Source organism: Photinus pyralis, unplaced genomic scaffold (assembly GCF_008802855.1).
Source record: "Photinus pyralis isolate 1611_PpyrPB1 unplaced genomic scaffold, Ppyr1.3 Ppyr1.4_LG8, whole genome shotgun sequence".
Taxonomy (NCBI): Eukaryota; Metazoa; Arthropoda; class Insecta; order Coleoptera; family Lampyridae; genus Photinus; species Photinus pyralis.
Window position 1 is genome coordinate 3,630,674 of NW_022170819.1, and position 18,093 is coordinate 3,648,766.

The window sequence follows — 18,093 nt, forward strand, 5'->3', positions numbered from 1 at the left end:
AAAGTGTTTCTTGTTCAGTGGTTGCCGTATCTAATGGACCTCACCTTTTATTTTTATATCAGCATATAATAACTATACAGTCTATTTCCCGCAAACCAAGTATTCAGACTCCCATTAATAATTTAAATCTGCAAATTTGCATACCTAACATAGTTTTTTATAGAAGGAAAATATTATCATGATCATTTCACTTTCGGTTGCGGATAACAACTTTCTTATTTTAAATACAACACCCTGTATTTTATTGCATTTTCGAAATCTAACTGGTTTGATACCACATTTCCCTACACCTAGCGTCATAGGTATTCAAGTTATTCAAGATTTTTCGAATGATTTAAATTTCAGTCGCCCTTCTACAGCGTGTTTTAAAATTAATGGTCAAGTGAATTGTAGTCTTGTGGTGATTCGGTTTCGGCAACCCATGCTCAAAGGTTTGACAACCTGACATATACGGATTTATTGAATGGTGTCTGGTAATTGGGTAAATAACCTTTAACGCACATTCATTAAGGAATAATTTACCCCGTTATGCATTACCCCAATATTGACTATGTAATTAGGAACGAATCGATGGACTCCCTTCCTTCCTTATAATTGCGGTAACGATGATTGAACACATTAGCGCGCAAGACGAATTACTCGAATCGTCCGGCCTGCGTGTATGTGTTAAAATCGCCTGGGAACATAAACGTTTCATGTGTACAGGTAAGACAATTAAGGCGACCGCGTGCGCAGGTTGCATATCGCAGTAAGTTTCGAGTGTTGCAGCTTAAAAGGCGCCCAGCAGTCGCCATCTGACCGTGATTCGTGAAGTGCCTAACCGTTTTATGAGTATCGACACGTGATCTAGGTGTGCTGTGAGTTGACAAAAAAATTACGAAAACAAACAAAGTCATAGCCTACACTTTCAATTCGATTAAAAAAAGGTTTGACGTAGTACTGCCTTAGAAAATTGTCACCCCGCAAGTTTCCTTTGTTTATTGACGAATAAATAATGTACGCAAATGCTCAATAACGTTATCGCTAATTTTCATAAGTCCGTTTATTAATTTGGAGGAGCGAGCCGAAGAAAATTCCTCGGTCGCACGTGAAATATGCGCGTCCTTCCCGCAGGAGCGCGCAGATTATCCCGAGGTATAGAATAAAACGCTTTATACATAAATTCGGTCGAGTTGAGCGAAAGTTACGATTTTTGACTTTTATTTTCGGAAAACGTGTTCGGGTCCTCTACGAAACAGTAGACAAAGGAGACGGAGAAGTTTTCCGCGAAACCTCTCGACCGTTTCGGAAGCTGCATAATCAGCATTGAATATCTAAATTACGTTTCGTGAGCTAAGCACGAGATCCCTCTTTAGCTGATTACCATTCCGTATCCGGGCGAGATGAAACTCTCCCTGGACCTTTCCGTACATCTGACCCAACAGCCTGCGATGGCACTATTATGTCAAAGTAGTTTTCTCGACAATTACAAACGCTTATATCAGATGCAGTGCTTTGGGGAAAACCCTTCAACTCCATTATCTGACCTACTTTTGGGGATATGCAAAGGAGCCACTTTTCGCGAATCCATTTTGTTTTGGCAAACCGACATTTGAATATTTACATACACCGTTTAGTAAAAAAAAACGGAAACGTAAACTAATTTGCATAACACCGCAAGCTAGTTCAACTTTGAGCATCTTACGAGGCGTAATTCCCCGGCTCCTTGTTTAATGTATGCGTCAAGTGTTCAACTTCCTTAACATGTATTACGAGACCGAATTCTGACACGTTACTGGGAAGTACATTACGCCGGGTTTATTATTTCGCAAACAAATAGTGTCAGAGTTTCCCTCGGTAGTTGACGCGAAAACTCGAAGGGCCTTTTCAGTTTGGAACGTTGTAATTTCCTATCGGTCGTCTTCCTTTTGATCGAAATATTTTGACTGGAATAATCTGTACGGTTGTGCGATGTCGACAACTACGAATGCCCCTGTGAACTATTGTTTGCTTTAGTTTTAACAATCATCTCTCGGAAGCTCGCATTCTGTTTCATTTCGCTTTAATTCCCTAAATCTTCAAAGATCATGTAATCTGTTTAATTCGAGATTTCTCATTTCACTGTTCAAATTCTATTTAAACTCAAACGAAATGAAGTTAAAAACTCTTGCTAACTGAAAAAGTTGGAAAAATGTAATAATTTTTTCGTTTTCAATAACGGAAGCCAGAGATGCAGTGATGGACTTTGAGTTTCGGAACGCACTATAATAAGTAACTGTTGTAATAAGTCCTTAGTACTTGAACAAAACGGTCGACTGTCTGATATAAATTTTAGTAAGAACCGTAAGGTTTTAGGCTGAAAAACATCGTGAAATCTGTCCGTTTGTCTGTATGTCTCCATATGGAACCTTTAACTGGAGAAAGAAGACATTTCTGAAACTTTTAGTGCACAGGATAGTTTAGGGACTTCTGCACTTCTATTTTTGCTAGCATGTTTATTTGGGACCTCGTGCCATAACAACCTCTTAACGGTACTGTCCCATATCTTTACGCTTTACTACCTTTTGATCCACTTCTACTTCACACGAGTAAAGTTTCTTCTTCTTCCCACCTTTTCGTTTTTTTCATTTATGTCTATTTTCTTTATCGTCCCTGACGCTTCCTTGCGTCGTATAGCCTATTTGCTTACAGGCCTCATTTCTTTAGATCTTATTCTTTTTTTCATTACCGCTTCCATCTTCTTTCCCCTGTCCCTTTTTTCACTTTCCTGGCTCTTTTCCTTCATATTCATCCACTTCTTTATTTCTTACCCCTATACTTTCCACCTCCTTCCCACCTCACGAGTACTTCGCTGCTCTATTACGCTCCACGTAATCTCCGGAGGGTATAAAACCCTCAAAAAAGGCAGATTCAACGCCTGTTTCCGAAAAAAAATATATTTAAAGTACAAAAGCATTCAACAACCCTTTCCCATAACCCTTTTCATCTGAAAATGGCAAGGGAACTCTCTGGTATTCGAAACCCCCCAGACCCCTCGCTACCTTTCTTCCAGAAAAAGTTCAACCTTCAGGAATCTCATGATAATTTTTGGAGAAAATCATCAGATCCTCTTCTCCTAAGAAGTCCTGCAGATACCGAGCGATTTGTGGGGTATGGAATAGGGAATACTTCTCAAAAAAAGGAGATTCAATAATTATTTCCAGAGAATTAAATTGACATTAAAGAAGGACTCGATAAACCTTTGTCATAACCCTCGCTCTTTCCCATGGTACCCTGCTGGTGGTTTGTGAAAATGGCAAGGTTTCTCTCTTAAATGCTGGGGAGTATTCCAGACCTCCCGGTAGCTTTCTTCCCTAAAACGTTCAGCCTTCAGGAATTTCATGATCATTTTTGCTCAGAAATCATCAGATCATCTTCTCCTAAGTAGTAGTGAAGAGAAAGTAGCACCGGAGAGTCCGGGGAGTATGGAATACCCTCCCCCAGCATTCAATGATCATTTCCAGAAAATTAATTAAAAGAAAGAAGGACTCTTGCCAATAACCCTCTTCCTTTCCCTGGGTACCCTGGTAGATTTCTGAAAATGGCAAAGGGAATTGTCATAAATGCTGAGGGGTATTCCATACCCCCCCAATCCACCGGTAGGTTTCTTTCGCAAAGCGTTCAGCCCTTGGAAATGGCATGATTATTTTTGTGTAAAAATCATCAGTCAGATCATCTTCTGCTAAGAAATACACCACATCGGGGGGTCTGGAAAGTATGGAATACCCCCCTCTCCCAGCAGAGGATGATTCAATGAACATTTCTTGAAAATGATATTGAAAGTAAAGAAGGATTCGATAACCCTTTCCCATTACCCTCAGATCCTTTTCTCCTAAGAAATCCAGAAGAGTATCTAGCACTGCGGGTCTGGGGGGGAGGGGGGTGGAATACCTCTCAGCAAAGGAAGATTTAATAACCATTTCTTGCAAATATATTGAAAGTAAAGAAGGATTAGATATAACGATTTCTCATAACCCTCACCCTTTCCCGTGGTACTCTCGTGGTGGTTTTCTGAAAATGGCAGGGGAACTGTCTTATATGCTGGGGGGGGGGGATATTCCAGACCCCCTGCTAACTTCCTCTCGTAAAATGTTCACCTTGCAGGAATCTCATCATTGTTTTTTGGGAAAAATTAACAGATCCTATTCTCCTAAGAAGTACTGCAAAGAATTTAGCACCCATAACTTCACCTATATCCCCCCCCCCCCCCCTAGAAAAAAAGAAAGAAAAGAAGAATTCGATAACCCTTTTCTGAAAATGACAACAAAACGGTCTTATACGCTGGGAGTATTAGACGTTTCAGACTTCAGGAAGCTCATGATTATTTTTGGAATTTTTTTAGAATCCATAATTTCAAACAGTTCCAAGATTGGGCTACTAGTTCAAAAGTTACAGCCCTTTGAATTTTTTTTCGAAATTGGTTTCTAGTCTATAACTTTTGATTGAGAAGTCTGATCGAAAAAGTACGAATTGTTTTGGATTCTACGCACCAAAATTAATAAGAAAAAGTGTTTTCCCGAGAAATTTTGGTGCAGTCGATTTTTGGTAAAAAAGGAAGGTTATACACTGCCTTTTTTTGAGCCCGAAAAAAAATTGTCTCAGATCGAACCGGAAAAAAATTTTTCTTATAGAATGTGGCCTGTAGAATCCATAATTTCAAACAGTTCCAAGATTGGGCTACTAGTTCAAAAGTTACAGCCCTTTGTATTTTTTTTCGAAATGGCATCTGTGTAAACCAGAATAGAAACGTCACCCATAAAGTATTGTGAAAGATTTTTGAATTCGGAAAATTGACAATCTTTGAAAAGCATTATCTCGGAATCTATTACACCTATACAATCGGATGTGGGCTTAAATTATAGCAAATTTGGTCTGCTTTGAAAACTTATTGAACCGTTATTGGCGAAAAACTGGTCCTTCAGGGTTAAAATCGTCAAAATCGGAAAAGAAAACGAAAATTCCTCGTTTTTTAGTATATTTGACTATGTTGCATTCGCCGCTCGAGGTCGAAAACTTGAATTATACATTGGGTTAACAACATAAGCAATCCCACAAAAAATCAGAACTACCGGATTTGACGCTTGGTACCCCCCATTTTTAGGAACAAAGTTACTGGACTACACGTTTAAAACGCAATTATTTTGTTCCTTCATGTCGCCACTTTAAAATCGTAATAAAAACCCACGATTTCATTAACAATAAATCTAAAAAGAGGCTTGCGCAAGGATGTTCCTAATGGAAATCGCGCAATTAAAAAAGTGGAATCGATTAGACAACCCGACGGAATATCCGGGACCGTACCTTCGTTTAAGCCGACGCGGAAAAAAATTAGAGGACGAGCATAATAAAATAGGAAACGATTTGAAACTTTTTCATTAATGCATTCGGAAAAAATCGATTCTAAAAGTTTCTTTTTATTGCCCAACTTTCGAACAAACACCGCGAAAGTTAATGAGGTTCCCTTTTTTATGTGGACGTTCCCGTGCAGCGCGGTTTATCTGGATGCCTCAGTCATAACCTTCGCTTTAAGCCAAATGCAAACTTCGGTGCGAATTTGTAAAACTTTTGGAACGGAGGGTGGAGAACTGGAAGCGGATTTTAATTGGAAACGCTGCATCTAGGGGATTATTTATTTTTTTTTCACTTCATATTGGCAACGTTGAGAACTTCTCGTTCATTCTTTTGCAATAGTTTACGGCGTTATGTAAAGTCAAGAGCCATTTCCCACTCCAACATTCGAATTCGCAACAAATCGAAGGAATTAAATGAAAATCGAAAGAAATGAAAGAATTTTCGTAATTAATTTACTTACACTGAAATTAGTTGCATTCTTCCAATGAAACAAAATAACCAACAATCCTATGCTTTGATTTAATTCTCATCAATAAATACAATACAAAATCTGTTTCATGCAAGTAATTTTCACACGGGTCGATTTCTTTAGGAATATCAAAAGTACTGCAAACAAATTTTAATATGCAAATTCCTAAAAATAACCGACCACTACTTTATGCTAATAAAAAATAATCATAATAATATCCGTTTATGGAAAATAACAGTGAATGAAGGCACGCTCACAGGTGATCGGTTTTTAAAATTTTTAAGAGACGCATTCGCAAATATGCTACATGATGTGTCCTTAAATCTTGTAAGAGATTTATATTATCAACAAGACGGTGCACCTGCCCACAATGCGCAAAAAGTAACGCAATGTTTAAACGATCTACAGAATTTTTGAGAATTTTAAGATTCTAAGGAAAGTACTCCATTCAGAACGAGTTTAGCACTTTTAAAATGAAAATGTGGTTAACGCACGAACTTCATTCTCGTAGTTAGATAGGAAAAAAAAAAGGTTGCGGATAAACATCTTTCCGGTTTACGGAGAGATCGCCTACCGGATCCCTTCATTAAGCTCATTAAAAAAGCTCTCTTCGAAAACTACTCGGGCAGTGAGTGACCTTTGCGTTAGCGGAGTCTAATTAGAGGGTCCCGTTTATTAGAAGATCGCGTGTTTTAGGTCTTCCCGCGACCCAAATAAATACGTTTTTCTTTTCGTTCGTGAAAAGTTCAATAAAATGGCGTTTACTCGAGAAACGTACGTCGTTTCCGTTATTACTATCGAATAATTCGAGCGATGGGGTGGTTTATTATTCCGGTCCAATGACAACGTAAATTATTGTTTTCGTGGCTGATTAATTGGCGGTTAATCGATACGCGGGATTAGGTCAAGGTACGGGTGGTTATAGGCGAAACGCGAAATTATTTACAGTATTACGTTGTCTGTAATTAACTAAGTGAGGGTTTGACGTTCAGATGGTCGGAATTGTCATAATTAATTTTAGGGGTCGAGCCGTACGCGAGGCGTGGTGTAAAACAACAATTTTCACTTATAATTGCACAAGAGGTTTGTATTTTACCGAGTAAATTTGGGTTGTTAAGGTAATGAAAATTTGTTGCCTAGCAATTAGAGTGCAATAAAAATGCGACACCGAAGGTGGAGCATTTTTAGGTTGACAGTTTTTCGAGTTCAATTGCTAAAAGGAAACAGATTTGAATTGCAGCAACCCAAATTTACTCGGTTTAAATGCAAACCTCGAGTGTAATTCGGCAGGACAATTTAACGAACAAGAAATTCACCAAACTAGTCAATTATTGACAGACGTCAAACTAGTCATATGGGAAAGGATAATGCGATAATTGGTGCGAAAATGAATAAGTGAAAAAACCACTAGTGCATTTGTCGCTGGAAAAGTTGCAGGTAACTTTTGCCGCTGTCAAAGTGACAATTACACTGCGGCTTATGCGATTTTTTATACATGAGTTGAATTGTCACTCAAAAAGGGTCTCGGGATAGTTTTCAATTCTTCCATTCTGTGTGAAGGTGAACGTTGGGGTCCCGAATTCGATCTAAGGGTTACAACCATCATAGAAGGGTGGAAGGGGTCGTATTCCTTACGAAATCTCTCTTGCACCTTCTCTTTGACCTCCTGCATTAAATTATATCGTTCATGGGGCCTTCTGCTTTCTCTAGTCCAGGAGAGGTCGGTCATTTATGGTTGTGGCAACGCTGGTCGGACAAGTCCTTATCTGATCACAATCCAGTTTCGATCCTCTAGAGGAAGTCCTTTATCAAGCGAATTTGTGTTTCCCAATAACCCCCAAACAAGGGAACTGCATGTGGGATCAAGGACCCGCACCCAATTGAAAAACGGTTCCGGTTCTGTACATATTTTAGAGAAAATATTTATGTATAGCATCTTTATATTGCAGGGGTTGTAACTTTACGTAGTAGACCAACTATGATTATTTATTTGACAGATTATGTTTAAATAATCTATAACCAACCCTTAAACCGCCATTTTATAATAAATTTCGGTCTGATTTAAGCTTGCGAAATTTTTTAAGTCATTCATACCGCCGTGTATAGCACCTTTACATTCCGGGGGTTGTAACTTTACGTAGTAGGCCAACTATGATTATTTATTTGACAGATTATGTTTAAATAATCTATAACCAACCCTTAAACCGCCATTTTATAATAAATTTCGGTCTGATTTAAGCTTGCGAAATTTTTTAAATCATTCATACCGCCGTGTATAGCACCTTTATATTGCAGGGGATGTAACTTTACGTAATAGAGCAACCATGATTATTTATTTGACAGATTATGTTTAAATAATCTATAACCAACCCTTAAACCGCCATTTTATAATAAATTTCGGTCTGATTTAAGCTTGCGAAATTTTTTAAATCATTCATACCGCCGTGTATAGCACCTTTATATTGCAGGGGATGTAACTTTACGTAATAGAGCAACTATGATTATTTATTTGACAGATTATGTTTAAATAATCTATAACCAACCCTTAAACCGCCATTTTATAATAAATTTCGGTCTGATTTAAGGTTGCGAAATTTTTTAAGTCATTCATACCGCCATGTATAAGCACCTTTATATTGCGGAGGTGTAACTTTACGTAATAGAGCAACTATGATTATTTATTTGACCGATTATGTTTAAATAATCTATAACCAACCCTTAAACCGCCATTTCATAATAAATTTCGGTCTGATTTAAGCTTGCGAAATTTTTTAAGTCATTCATACCGCCATGTATAGCACCTTTATATTGCAGGGGATGTAACTTTACGCAACTATGATTATTTATTTGACAGATTATGTTTAAATAATCTATAACCAACCCTTAAACCGCCATTTTATAATAAATTTCGGTCTGATTTAAGGTTGCGAAATTTTTTAAGTCATTCATACCGCCATGTATAAGCACCTTTATATTGCGGAGGTAGTAACTTTACGTAATAGAGCAACTATGATTATTTATTTGACCGATTATGTTTAAATAATCTATAACCAACCCTTAAACCGCCATTTCATAATAAATTTCGGTCTGATTTAAGCTTGCGAAATTTTTTAAGTCATTCATACCGCCATGTATAGCACCTTTATATTGCAGGGGTTGTAACTTTACGTTGTACTATTTATTTGCGTAATTGAGCACTTTACGTAATAGAGCAATGATTATTTATTTGACAGATTATGTTTAAATAATCTATAACCAACCCTTAAACGCCATTTATAATAAATTTCGGTCTGATTTAAGCTTGCGAAATTTTTTAAGTCATTCATACCGCCATGTATAGCACCTTTATATTGCAGGGGATGTAACTTTACGTAATAGAGCAACTATGATTATTTATTTGACAGATTATGTTTAAATAATCTATAACCAACCCTTAAACCGCCATTTTATAATAAATTTCGGTCTGATTTAAGCTTGCGAAATTTTTTAAGTCATTCATACCGCCATGTATAGCACCTTTATATTGCAGGGGATGTAACTTTACGTAATAGAGCAACCATGATTATTTATTTGACAGATTATGTTTAAATAATTTATAACCAACCCTTAAACCGCCATTTTATAATAAATTTCGGTCTGATTTAAGCTTGCGAAATTTTTTAAGTTATTCATACCACCGTGTATAGCACTCTTACATTCCGGGGGTTGTAACTTTACGTAGTAGACCAACTATGATTAATTCTTTGACAGATAATGTTTAAATAATCTATAACCAACCCTTAAACTGCCCTTTAATAATAAATTTCGGCCTGATTTAAGCTTCAAAGGAATTTTAAAGTTACAGTTCTAAAAGATGGCTTTGTTCTTGGATATCTCACATTGTCTCTTTTTTCCCTGGAAAATTTTACATTTTCGAACACTTGACAGACACGTCGTTGATATGGAAAGTCTTAGGTTTCTACTGTTCAAAACGCTTAAAACCCTATGCGCCAAATTGCACGTATCGAACCGCGATAAATACTGTTGTTTTATTGAATCCTACTTTAGAAAAAAAAGACCAATGATCTGCCCTTTTACTTACCTCGTGTAGTGAAATATTGTTATCCTAAACTTTCAAACCTTTTTAGGTATTAAATGGATAAGCTTACGAGACGGGGAAACGTTAAGGACACAAGACGCAATTCGAAAGTTATTTCCTTTCCTGTGGTATGCAATTATGTTTATTATTGTGTGGAAGAGTCTCTGTAGGAAGCGCTTTTTGTTGAAATTCTGCTTGCACATCCTACTTAGTTGCTCGTGAGCACTCATGTACACACCTGAACTAGTGAAGTAAACTTTTGAAGCGCTGCTCGAGGCTGTTAACTTAAAACTGGAAATTGTGACAGTGGGATATGCGGGCAGGCGGGCCCAAACGATTTTTTTAAAATTTATTTCGCGGGTGCCTTTTCCTAGGATTGTACACAGAAACTTCTTAGGAATTTGAAATCTAAGAGAATTTTTTCAAGGATTTATAGGAAGACCTCGAGTTACATTTCTAGAGAGAGCATTCGTTGGTTAGCAGTTTTAGTGCCGGCATGCCTATAACCAAAACGAACACTCCAAAAAAACGAACCATGGTTCGCTAAGAATAACGCGGACACTGGCAATTGAAACACTGTTTTGAATATCCCATTTCGTGACTGTGTATCTGTACTAGTTTCCGTGGCAAATGGAAAACTGTGTCCGTATGAAAATGCACCCCCCTAGAGCTACCAAATGGCACCCAGTCACTTACTATAGTACTATAGTACTACTATAGTAGGTATTAGGATCACAGGAAGATCACTAAGTATAGCAGTCTTGATAAAATGTAAAATGATTTGTACAGCATAAACGGGAAAGACCTTTGTCAGGATTAGAACCAGAATCACTTGATACAGATTAACGTAAAGATTGTCTCAGGAACACAGAAACTCAAAGGGGGATTAAATGTATGGGCTCCTAGTATCTGTTTTAATGATCATGACATCCTAATTTGTGAGGTACATATCGGAGTACCTTCTGCAGGAGCACCTCTAAAAAGCATTATACGGGTCACTCTGTAATTGAGCGAAATCCTGTTGAGGGCCCACTCTTCCGAAAGCTCCAGACATCTTATTGAATTTACCTGCTACAAAATTCTACCCTTAATAATAATTGTACTCGTGTAGCCGACACGAGCGTTGTAGAACACTTTCTAATTGCCGAGGGTGAAAAGCTCGTCTTAGTTGCTAATTCTATTTGCTTTAACTACAAGAAACGCCCTTCCATGTACAAAGCAGAATCGTCCAACGGAGTTAGAAGAAGCGACGTACCTATTTCATAATCTCTCTCCAAAATTACCCCAAAGCGAACTTACCTATACTCGCTTTAAAAGCACAACAGAGCGGGTCTTTGCAGATTACAAAAGTTAATTAACCAAATGTCCTCTTGTTGGGATTTGTCAGGTGTGCAATTAATTTACAAGAAATTATAACCCCGACAGATTGAATCGTACGCTAAATCCTCCTCGTTTCGGTGTACCTACTAAATGAAAATTTATCTACTTCGGTATATTGCAAAATAGGAAATATAAAAGCGTCGCAGACATAAAAGTTAGGGTAGATATAATGGTATAGTTTGACAAAGTTACGGCGACGTTTCTATTTCCTACATTCTTCCAGTTATAAAGTGCAGCAGATTCAACTTTTAGTATCTGTTGACGTTGTTTTCGTGTATTTACGTCGAATGGGATTTGCCCGAAGCGTTTATCTAAATCTTTTATATTGCCAGTCGGCATCGTCCCAAGATTCCGCTTTGACGTTGTTTCGCCGAAAGTCATCTTTTTTGGGAATGCGAATGAGACATATTGACTGCAATATTCTAAAAATTCCTTTACAAATTCTTGCGTAAGGGCGGCACGTTGCATTCACTAACTAAAATTGTCACCCCCAGTAAGTCAACTTACAGAATTGGCTCAAATTTATACTGGACGGGGACTTTATACAATCATTATCGGTAGTTTACTATCAAAAATCATTACGAGATAGCTAAAGATAAAGGATCATTGCGCGTTTTTGTGGTAACGTCATTTTATTGCGAATTCGAGTACTGCTACCTTAGTCTATTTCCAAATTAGCGTGTGTTTGCAGAATTGCAGAAATAAAAAATAAATAAATAAATAAAAATAAATAAGTAAACCTGCGCAGGTATACCACTCCGGTCCACCGCAACGTGTATGGTCGGCCTTAGCCATATCCACACAGACCAATTCTCGACTTTCCGCAAAACGTGGGAAATCCAAATTTCTATTTTCCGACGCCGTTTCCCGAATAGCGCTCGATCTAAAGCTGAACGTGTAATGTACTCGTCGCAAATCCTCTCAGAAATGTAAATAGACAACATCGCGGTTAATTTTGTAGCAATAAAGTTTAATATTGGGAAAGTGATGATTAATTATTCATCCCCTAAGCGGCCGAGTTCGAAGTAGTTACGTCTAATCGAAGTTTAAGGCACACAATGTAGGTTACACGTTCGTCCAAATATCATCCCTGAATTAATCCCGTTTAAATTGTACGGTTCCGTCGACACTTTCGGCGTAATTGCGAAATAAATTTAAACCGCCCCCTTTTCCGGACGTAACGAAGATGTGCATTACTAAGGGCAGGTGTTGTAGTATAAAATCCCGCGACTTCCGTAAAGGTTACGCGAAATTCGCCACTAACGCAATTGAAGATAATACAGCGTACAAGATGTCGGACTGCAAATTTTTTCGAAGCGTGGGGATTGTCCAATTTATCGACCGACTCCTTTCTTTCCCAAATGAAAGGGGCAGAAATCGGACTTTTACTTTTCATTGAGAACTACATTTCCTTTTGGACTTATATTATGTAGGGGTCGTGCTTTTACTGTATGTAGCTTTTCTCCAGGAGATTTGCGAACGACTGCTTTGGAAGACAAGAGTCCTCTAATTAGGAACGTACAAGTAGCAATTATCCCTTATTTCGTTAATTGAAGCACATTGTTCGGCAAATTTTTCCGCGTTCCCAACAGAATGGGAAAATTGTGCTTCTCAAAACAACAGTTTTTATCCGTGATAGAGTGTAGAAGAAGTCCATAAATCCAAAAAGCTTCCGGAAGGCTTTTGGTTAGAGAATTTTTCGATTATTAAAGGCTATATGACTTTTTTATGAAAAAGTAGCCAAATAACATCCAAAGAGGCCAGTGAACACCGTTTTTCAAAATCTCGTGCCTAACCTCAAATATTGGAAAATGACATTAATTAATTAATTAATAAAAATGCTTAAATTGTATCTTAAATTTTTACGTATTTCCGATATTTGTCGATGGCGCGAAAGAAAAGCACCCTACACTTTTAGGTAGGCCTTGGAAAATTAAACAAATGAAACACGATGCATTATAAAATAATAACAACCGTAATTTGTACATTATTCTGCTGTGTTTACCTTCAGAAAATGCTTGTTGGTTAGAAATCGGCATTTTAGAAAAGATTACAAATTCAAAAAACTGCACTTTCTGAATGTAAACACAGCAGAATAATTTACAAATTACGGTTGTTATTATTTTATAATGCATCGTGTTTCATTTGTTTAATTTTCCAAGGCCTACCTAAAAGTGTAGTTAAAGCAGGTGATTGCAAACACAATTGAACGCCCCAAGCCATCTTTGTTTTTGAAATAACAGAGTTTTTGTTTTTACGAAAATGATAGATAAACTGGTTTGTCTAAAAATGTGAAAAAAGAATGTTTAGTTTATTATGCGAAATTTAAGGAAAATGCAATTTTAAAATTTAAGATGACAGTTACGCCCTCTGGTGGTCATTTTTAGAACTTGAAAATATTTTCCAGCGATTCTTCATAACTGATTTACCCAATAATTTTTTTATCCCTAAATCATACGACGTACGGGCCTAGTCTTATTGGGTCACCCGGTACTTTTTCACGGACCATATAAAAAAAAGGTTGATGATGATTTTTCCGAAACGAAACGTTATATTGCACATCTCTCAACGATGTCTTGTAGAGCTCAAAAAGTGACATCTTCTTATTTTTTATATCTGGTTCAAATAACATAGGAAAATTTCGTGATAGACATCCGGACACAGTGTATACTCTTGGAAGCTTTAGGGAACTTAAACTTAGTCTATACAAAATAATATACATAATAAATAATATTAATAATATAATAAATAACAATTAATATAAATAACAGCTCTAAATCTTTAAAGCCTCTTAAATACATTTAGGACACCCTAATCCCGAATGGCCTTAATTTTTATCGGGATAACATAATATCAACATGATAGTGATATTTTACATCTTCTCTTTGTCTGTGATTCTACTACTATTATTTTTATCACGGAAACGTAGCATAATTGCATACTTTTACGTGTAACTGTGATCCTATGACTAATCAAAGAAATTTGAAATAGGAGAATAAACAGTAGGTGGACAATTGTCAGCCCATACTTTTTACCCCTTTGCTTTTCTGTAATCTTGGTCTCTGATCCTGAGTATTACGTAAAATTTGAACGAGGAGAACATAATACGTTACTTGTTTGCTTTTTTTGCATTAGTATGTGATACGGTGTAATTAATGTGTTTATTCGCTCCTGAGGCAACAATATTTACATCCCGGTGATGTTGCTATAAAAACCAAATTTGTATCAGGAGTAAGTGATTATTCTGTGTTCCTAATACAGTAATTTTTAACAGAGAGACTTGTATCTGGAGAATAGAGTATGTGAGGAGGTGTAATTTTACGGTTTTGTGTTCCTTTGATCTTGATATAACGATAACTAAGAAAGAAAATTTGTCACAGAAGATAATACGTAACCCTGATCAAATCCTGGATCAGGAGAACATAGAACGGCAAAGGTTTCGTGAAAGAAAAAAGGTCGGAAAGGTCACATTTTCATAACCAACTTGCAGCTCTTCAAAAACGACATTTTTTGCGAAATTAATTAACGAAATTCTAAATATCGTCTGCTCTTCGCAAGAAACAAATTTTGTTGAACCGGTGGCTGCACATCCTGTAGATCCTGACAATCTTCTAGACCATAGAAAATCCTTTATATTTCCTGCATGTCCTTTAAACTAAGTGAATCCTTTAGACAGGGTGGAAATGTTGTCCGGAACCCTAAAAACGAAAGTTTATACTAACAAATGTGGAAGATTTAAGATTTTCGCGGGAGAACAGGATATTACTCCAGAGGCGATGGGTAGGATCCAGAATAAATGTACAGTGGAGACTGGGCTATTGCAAATTGACCAATGGAGGACCATCAGACACACATTTTCGGATATAGCAGTCTAAAAAACTTATTATATATACATAATCAAATATAGTAAGTTTTTTTAGGCTCATATATCCAAAAAAGTGTTCATATGGTGCTCCATGGGTCGATTTTCAATAGGCCAATCTCTACGTAAATTTATTCTAAACCCTAAAGTGTACCTTATAATAATATATAGTGAACACTAGTAGTAGATTGATTTTTTATTATTTTGGGTACCATAACAAGCTTCTGTGAAGATATATTCAGTGTTCCAGACAAAATATCCACCCTGTATACTGTGCCTATAAAACATCCTGAAGTTTTTTTTACCTCTACACGTTCTTTACACTTTATTTTTACGTTTTATAGATCCAGTAGATGGATTTGTAGATTGTTTATATTATGTAGGATTTGTATAATATGTATGTAATTTATAAATGCTATGTACATTATGTACAGGGTGGCTCAAATTCGTGGCTCATCCTGGAGATCTCCGTAACAGTGAGAGATACAGCGTAGGTTAAATGGGGGCAAATTTGCCCTTTTTTGGGACTAAAAAACGCGATAGATATTTTTGAAATATTTTAGGAATGTCCTCGTGCTCTTTACTACGGTACTATGTTTTCCAACAAAACGTTTAGAAATCCGAGCATTCTCCAGATCATGAGGGTGGTGACGGCTTTACTGTTGGATTGAAAAGTAGCCCCGGGGGGTCTGGGGGGTATGGAATCCCCCCCCCCCCCAGCCAAAACGCCTAGCCAGGGAAACTGCCTATTTTTTAAGAGAGGGCGAGAGGAAGAATACCACCGAGGTACTTGCTTGGCGTGGAATACTCTCTAGGAAAGGTCTTATATTTTTGGGAGAGAGCCATGGAATTCCTGGGGGGTATTTTATACTCTCCCAGATCTCCCGGTATTACGTTTTCCTTTAGAATCCGACCATTCTCAAGATGACGAGGGCGATGATGGTTTTAAACGTTTTGGATGGAAAAGTATCTCTGGGGGGTAGGGAATATCCTCTAATACCCCTAGCCAAGCAGGGCTTCTTATTTTTTAAGAGAGGCTGAGAGGAAAATAGCACCACTAGTTAGTGTGGAATACTCTCCATAGGAAGGGTATTATATTTTTAAGAGAGGGTCATCTGGTTCCTGGGGGGTATTCGATACCCCCCCCCCCGGTACTGCGTTCCCCAACATGTTTTAAAATCCTCTAAGGGGAAAACCATTTTTAAAATTTCGAAGAAAGATCCCACAGTTTTTTAAGGTGGTCGTTCTCCAATTTCTAGCTGTATTTCCAAATACATTTTTTAGGTTCCTGAGATTATTACAGTTTTTCAAGACGACCTGGAGAAAAACCTCTATCCAGCATGCAGGTTTTTTAACGAAAATATTAGGCAAGTTTCTGTAGGCAATCTTTGATTCCATAGAAGGGGTATGCGGAAGGTTTTTAAAGAAAAATTTTAGGAAGGTCTTCGCGCTTTTTAAAATGCGATTCCTAGGATCCAAGAGGACCTTTCCCAGAATATTTTAAAGAAAGGCCGGTAAAAGGTTCAAAAAAATTATACTAGTACTAAAAGCATATCTTTAAGGAGTTTCTAAAACGTCTTTCAAAATGTGTAGAAAAACTTTTAGGTATCGGGTTCACAAGAACTCAAAAGAGAGTTCCAATGCCCATACTACGTTTTTTGAATTCTGTCGGATTCACCCAAAGTTACAAATTTGATTTTTAGTAATGTTCTAAAGACCTTTTAAAGAAAATTACTAAAACCAACGACTTTTAAAAGAGCCTTCTACAAAGAGGAGCTCAAAGATTTCTAGGAAACGTCCTAGGAAAACTCCTTTCAGACTCCTAATCATTCTTAAAAGTGTCCAATCGAAAGACCCCCACGAAGATTTCTATCATATAGTTTGTATTATAGAAAGTTTAGGTAAAAGAACTCTACTGGAGATTAACGTTGGAGGAAATTGATTATAAAGTAGTTTTCAAAGTTTCCAAACGTGCACGAAGAAATATTAAGTTGACACTTTGCATTAATTGATAGAAACCCCCTCGCGTGTGTAGCACCATTAGCGCCCCTTTCGGCCATTACATTAGAGCAGTGGCACGCAATGCTCCAAGGAAAGGTATACCGATAAAGGTAGGCGACGTTCGCGAGCGAAGTTTTAAAAAAAAAGTGTCATTAAGTTTCAAATTGGCCAAATTCCATTCATTAAAATTTCACGCGTACATCCCTCCGTGCGTACCTACGCTATTCGGCCACGAAACGAATAAATTTACCGCAATTTATGTAAGGCGTCGGGAACTAAAGATCAAATTAAACACGGAAAAGCTCGGGGGAACGTAATTGCGCGCAAAATGCTACTATTTTAAATTCCAAATTCGCGTCGCTATAACTTCAATTTGTGATCGTAATCTGATATCGCAGAATTCGAACGTGCTTGAATGCGATTTTCACCTTTTTCACTTCGGTGCGCGACGAAAGCCCGAGCTATATACATTTTTGTCACAACGAGATTAAATATGTGCCCGTTGGGTATATGAGAATTTATCTATGGCGCTTCCTTCGCAAGTTGGTTTTTTTGTGCATCTTACAAGGGCTCGAGCGAGAAAAAGTTACAAATTTAGATTTAATGATTACAAAAACGTTGCTGCCCTTCTTATAAAAAACTTCGTGGAATTTGTAAAATGTTCGGCGGAACACTTAATACGGGCGAGGTCGATAAAGTTAGCACCCCAACTTTGCCAAGAATTTTCTAGCTGATAGTTCGCACATTATATTCTCCTGATACAAAATTTGTAACGAAATTCGGTTTGGAAATACGTTTGTGGGTAATGAAAAAAGACCTCCTCAACCGTCATCTTCTCCTGATTAGACAAAATTTGGATTAGGAGCTGAATCACCTCTTCGCACATTATACTCTCCTGATACAAAATTTGTAAAAATTTAAAACGAAATTTTG

The 18,093-nt window shown here is 37.3% G+C and overlaps 1 protein-coding gene across 4 annotated transcripts in view; it reads left to right on the forward strand.

Annotated features, from left to right (window-relative positions):
• Positions 1-777: 777 nt before the first annotated feature.
• Positions 778-18,093, forward strand: part of LOC116178093 (neo-calmodulin-like) — a 97,620-nt gene continuing 80,304 nt past the window's right edge. Inside the window, exon 1 of one of the 4 annotated variants that reach the window (XM_031497406.1) lies at positions 778-926. The gene's annotated coding sequence lies outside the window, so the exon portion shown is untranslated. The remainder of the gene's footprint in view (positions 927-18,093) is intronic. The other 3 variants (XM_031497409.1, XM_031497408.1, XM_031497407.1) reach the window with 3 other exon arrangements.